This window comes from Manacus candei, unplaced genomic scaffold (genome assembly GCF_025592945.1).
Source record: "Manacus candei isolate 608988 ecotype Guabito, Panama unplaced genomic scaffold, ASM2559294v1 h1tg000017l, whole genome shotgun sequence".
Taxonomy (NCBI): domain Eukaryota; kingdom Metazoa; phylum Chordata; class Aves; order Passeriformes; family Pipridae; genus Manacus; species Manacus candei.
In genome coordinates, this window is record NW_026138065.1 from 17,600,557 (window position 1) to 17,606,846 (window position 6,290).

General features: G+C 37.2%; 1 protein-coding gene across 1 annotated transcript in view; it reads left to right on the forward strand.

Annotated features, from left to right (window-relative positions):
- LOC127469156 (uncharacterized) overlaps window positions 1–6,290 on the forward strand; it is a 643,570-nt gene that overhangs the window by 463,887 nt on the left and 173,393 nt on the right. The window lies entirely within an intron of this gene.

Below are 6,290 nucleotides of genomic sequence, written 5' to 3' on the forward strand. Positions count from 1 at the left end.
GTGCCAGAGCAAACAATTAGGAATTCAGCAAGGATATTCACACGGCCTGCTTTCCCCTTGGACAGTATGGAATTCTCTACCCTGAGGGGAGACAACTTTGATATTTCAGAAAAACTGTAAGAGTGATTATTCATCAATGGCTTTGTTCTGCTGGGGAGATAAGGGTAAGTATCTGTTTTGAAAGAAAAAATATCTGAAGCTTCCTCAGTCAGCAAGACAGCTCATGAATTACATTCTAACTGAGAAAATATCATTAAAGGCAAGTTGTTCAGGAGGTTAACTATGACTATCAAAACTGAGAAGACCTAATATGATATGCTTTTTTCAAATGGTTTTATAAACAAAAGTGAGATTGATGGATAAAAATTAAGTTGCCACATTCAGCCTCTTTCTGCTAAGCTTCACATAGGTCCAGATACTACTTTGGTGGTGTGGTCTAAAATGCATAAACAACTCCATCCCTGTACTCATATTAAAAGAGAGGTAGACTGTGCAGTCAGCTGTGTTCAGGAGAATCACTCCTGAGGTACGACAGAATTGAACCTGTTATATCCAGTAATCCACCTCCTATGCAAACTTGTGAAAGAACTCCAAAACTGACATTACTAAACTTCCCAATAGCATAGTATTTCTGTATACCATCTTTTCATCTTCCAATGCACTTATAGTACTCTGTGCTTCTTCCAGTGAATATCACTCCTCATACTTTATCTTAGTAGTTGATGGTTATTGACTAAAGCCTACAAAATGTAAATAACCCTGGAGTTCAACAAATGCACAATTCTTCACATATGTCAATACCTTGGCTGAAATTGCAGAAAATGTTACAGAAGCAAGAACAAAACTAGTTGTTGGGCACAGCTATAAAGCCACGTAAAAAGTGCTGCCAGAGAAACACCATTCAGGCTGAAAAAGATGAAGATTTTTAACATGTAGTAAATAAAAAGGCTAACAACAAATAAATTGTGTACCAGCTGCATAATCAGATGCTCAAATTCATATCAAATTCTTCACCTATGGGTGGCAAAGCATCAGGACATGAACTTTGTCTAAACATCATGTAACTCTTGACCTAGACAGTGACCAAATCTTGTGAGAGCATGACTTTCTACACAATTTCTAAACTTCCTGGTTTTATCTGTGTTGAACACTCTCAGTAAAATAATCCTTTCTGCAGAGTTGTTAAATGCTCCTTGCTATTTCACCAAGTGCTATCTTATCACTCAAGAAATTAAACTGAGTATTCCACAGTCAGTTTCAGAAATCTGTCTAGTTCTTGGAAATGAAAATTCTGTCTTGAATCTTACCAGAATTTTATCACTGGGACCTAAATGCAAATAAGAACAAAGATATTTGCATTGCTTCAAAAGAGGTAAAATATTACTCAAATAAGCTAATGGAGGGAAAGAGAGAAAAAATACAAAGGACGGGGCATGGGGAGGAAAGCAAAATTACTGTATCTGTATCCATCTATTACTAGTCATTAATTTCATATATACAGTTAGATGAATAAAGATGAAAAGAAGGCAAGGAGAAAAAAATATTAGTGCTCAAGATAAGAAAAGACGTCACTGAGGAGCTGTTTTGCACAGCTTTTCCCAGACCATTTGAAGTACTCTCACATGAACTGCCCACAAACGAAACTGACAACTAAAGTCCTGTTCAGTGCATATTTGAACCAGGCTTTTTCTGAGGCAGTTCTCATTTCTGATCAGAATCTTTCTTTTTCTTTCTTTTTTCCCTTCTGCTAATGACATTTTGAACACTGCTGAATAGTTCTATGGAAAATACCGGTATTAAATTACTAGTGGGAGGGGAATGAACAGTATAGCTACAGTATGAACTATGTAGATGCTTGAAAACCAAAAAACTCTTCATAGAGGTTAGCAACAAGATATTATTTCTTAAGTTGATATCTTCTTCAAGATACTATTTCTAAGATGCATTTTCTAAAATAGAATTTTTTTGACAATTTTTGAAACTCAGCATAATACAAAACAGGCTATCTTTTCTAGAGTAGTACCTTCTAAGAAAGGGTGGAAAAATATGTAGCATTTTGTAGGGGATCTTTCCTGACTGGTGCAGATAGAGCTATAAGTAAGTGCTGAATTTGTGAGCAGGCAGAAAATTATGGTTTCCAGTAACGCTTTCAGAAGCTTTAAATTTACTCTAAGAAAACCTCTGAAACTCGGACTTCTCCTGTCAATGTATGGTACACGTCTCAAAAACATAAAACCAAAGAACCCAATCAAAAGCACAAAACCAACAATAGAAAGCCATTCAGTTGGAGGAAGACTGTAACTAGGATCTGTTTCTAGAAAATGAAAACCAGCTTTGCACTCTTTCTCTGCATGCTGAAGCGTGCATTTTGGTTGCCTCTCTCTGAATACATGGCATTCTGGCAATATGGCAAGAAGCCAATAAGATAAAACACACTGTGAGATCATATTTTGTAAATCAGAACTTTCCCAAAGAGTACCAATGATACAGAAGATCTAGAAATTAGTAAAAAATATCAGCAGTTTCCATCCTTAAAAGTTTAGTTTATCTTTAAGCTTTTTATTGTTATCTAATGTTATATGAAATTCATAAAAGTTATGAGTTAAAAAACAGCACTGAAGAACTGGACTAGATAATTAACCTGTTTAGGGACCTAGATGACTAATGCATTAGCTCTGAATGCAAATGTAAAGGAATAGAATTCTGCTGATGTTTATACAACTATAAATCTGGAACAACCCTTCTGAGGCCCCTGGAAATTCTGAGATGTTACAGGAATATAGCAGAGCTCAAAATCTGTCCAAAACCACTGTAATGCTATAATTCCTTCCTAAACTACATGAGAATATATGTATTTACAGGCACAGGAATGGCAAGATTACAGACAGAAATTCATAAAAAGAAGAAATTCCTTAAGAGAAAGAGGAAACACAGATATTCAAACTGGAATTCTTTGGAGTTATAAATAATAACAAGTAACCAATTTTCTATTTTTTTTCAAACTACAGTTTACAAGCAGGTTGTTCTCCTAAATTAACTCTGGATGCAGTACCGACAGACACAGGCTGTAAACAATGAAACCTAATTAAATTAGTTTGAAAGATGCCTAGTGAAATACCTATGATTAAATTATTTATCTTCAGATTGGGGCAGAAAATTTCCCTGGGTTGTAAAAGTACCTACATTATAACATGGATCAAACAATTTGCCATGTAAAATGAGAAACAGGCCAGCACAAAACTGACAGAATTAATTCGTGGTATACACTTTTCCATCATACTAAATGCTGCTTCTGTGCACTGAACCTTCAGTAATCTCAATTCTTTTTCCTGTAAGTACTACATCTCTAGTTAAATCAATTTGTCCTTTCAGAGTTACTGTACTTTAATTTGCCCTGTGATTTACACTTCCTCTGTAAGCTGCAGTTTAACAGATTTTATGAAGATGCAACTAGGTTAGAAGAAAAATATTGTTGTGGGTTTGTAGTGGAGGTCTTGAGCCATAGAGCTTTAATCCCATTTGTTGTATACATTAAACTTCACAGTTTCTGTACCACTTCAGAGTATTGCTATGACATTTTAAATAAATGTTCCTTTATGGCAAATACTTAGTCAAGCTAGTGATTTTTCAGTTTTTATTTAATCACTATCACTGTCACTGCAGAGCCTGAAATACATGATAAGTAACAAGCAAAAATAATGATAACAGTGCCTATCAACAGTGCTGAACCCAGTCCTTTTGCTCACGTGCAAACAGCCTGTGGAGCGAAGCAAAAAAGAAATTACTGCATACCCTGCTCCTGGCAGTGTTCAAGGCCAGGTTGGATGGGGCTTTGAGCAACCTGGTCTGGTGGAAGGTGTCCCTTCCCACAGCAGGGGGGGTTGGAATTAGATGATCTTTAAAGTCCCTTTCAACCCAAACCATTCTGTGATTCGATGATTCTATGAAAGATATCTTTATCTTGATATACACTATCTCTACAAGCCTGCACTGAATTACGTGTTGCTTTCATAGCTTGATAATCATTTGGTATGACCACTTACACAAGCTCCTGCTGATTCTTAGGCTTACCGACAAGATCCCCTCTTCTGGATGCAAGAGACTGTCCTGTTTAACACATCTTTACACCAGTCTTTGCCAGTGTACAAGCACTAAGTGTGCTTAATTCTACATGTGCTAGCACCCAACCTGGGGACCCAGACATACCAGGGTAACATTCATTCACCTGCATGGATCCTAACTTGGCATATGGAAAGGGCTGTATGTATAACAAGGACTGCAATTTAGATTTCACTGTATCTTTCCCTATTAGTCAGACACCTCTTTCTCTCCCTATTTGTATGAGCTGTACACAGCAAACTTGTTTTCTTCAAAGAAAAATCAAGGAACTTACTTCCCTGTTCCTGCAGCAAACTGCCCAGCTAATCTTGAGCCTCCTCTGCATTTTTGCCTTTGGTGTTTTAGTTTGATCCTTATTGCAGTCTAAACGTTCCCTGAAGATGGAAAACTTTACCTTGAAACTGGCAGACCTGTTGTCATTACTCCCCTGATTGTGCAGAAAAAAATACTCTGGGCTTTGCACAAAACTCAGTTGCTCTTTCAAATGGACGTCCTCACTTTTCGGGGTCATTTGCTTTAACTGTATGAAGGAGTAGTCAGGGCGCTAATGAAGGAGATGGAAGAAAGCGGTATGAAATTAATTGAGGCCTAAAGTATAAAGAAAAAAAAATACATTAGAGATGATTTTCTGGATATGGTTTCTGTTCTGTCCTTCTTCAGCCAGGATTCATTCTCCGGACAGCAGCCCAGCAGCCATTGATCCAGATTATCTGCTCCAATGATGGTCCCCCAGATGCGGTGCCCAGTGTCCCCAGGTCAGCTTGCAGAAGATGGTTAAACTCTGTGAGAATCTGAGCATTTTTTGCTATGATCCAAGGATCTTCACAGACTGGGTAAAGCCAGAGTCTCCTCTCCTGCAATAGCAATGGATTCTGAAGTTGCTCACAGCAGGAAAGGATCAAAAGTATTAATCTAAGCTACCTCAGGAAGAAGGTGACTAGATTGAGAAGATACAAGTCCCTCTTGAATTTTTAGAACAGATTGGATGTATTAGAATATTTGTAGGACACGGGACATTTTTACAGACAATGTATACTGAAAGTGCTCTCTTTTGCTGAAGCTTAAAGAACATGAGGGTAGGGACTTAAAAACACAACACTGAAATGTCAAAGCAAGTAGATGAAACCCTAAAATTAGAAAGAAAAGAACAAGCAGTATGAGTTTCTTTGAATCTGGTCAAAGCTGTAGGATGCTTTACTGTTATCTCAATGGAATCAGATATTGCTTGCATAACAATACACAAAAATCATGTTATACATGCACACAGTCTGTTTCACCAGCTAGTACTTTGCAATATTACAAATCACCATTTCCCCTCCAAGACCTTTCCTAAACAGTGAGTAATCTAAAAGAGGACCATAAGGAATTTTACACTAGATGAGGAAATAAAGAGCATTCATGCAAATGTTCATTCCCATGTTAAAAGGAAGGGTGCAGCAGAGATGATATAGTTCATTCAAGATGAAACTCTCCTTTAGTACTGCGACCTTTCTTGAAGAATTCAATTATTTTTTTTACAGAAATAAATCCAACTTAAAGTGTCATCAGATATCCAGAAGCAGAGCAAACAAAACTCTGGCTCGAAAAGGTCAGAAGTGAAAATCAGTCAATCAGTGTTATTATCGAAAAAAGTTAGAGCTGCTCCCCCATTCTTTTCTCTCTAACAAACTACTGGAAGACTAGATTAAAGAGCTATGATGAAGGCAGTTGGAAAAGTCTCTTACAAACAACAGCAAAACCCAAAGTTAAGTGTAATCCTGTGGACAACGGCTCCCTCTGTGCAAAGACACTCCCTGTCACAGGACAGGAACAGTGTGCCACAGTGAAAGGTGCCAGCAGTGGGAGGAAACACATAAAACAAATTAGCCCTCTCCCCTTTCCACCAGTAAATCCATCTGGTAACAGCTGTTACCTATCCAGTTCATACAATCTCGTCTCCAAAATCTTTGATGTCCAGAAGACTGGAAAATCTAATCGTTTCTTGGGAATGAGGATAACAAAAATATTGAAAAAGTAATAAAAACACAAGCAATTCTCTTATTGCAATACTTGCTGAGAAAGAAAGTTCTTCAGATCTGGTTAGTTAGCAAACTCTTTTATAAACCAGTTATGAATAGAGGAAATTTGCTATTCATGGCTATGGAAATCAAATTTAAAAAAGGACATGCTTC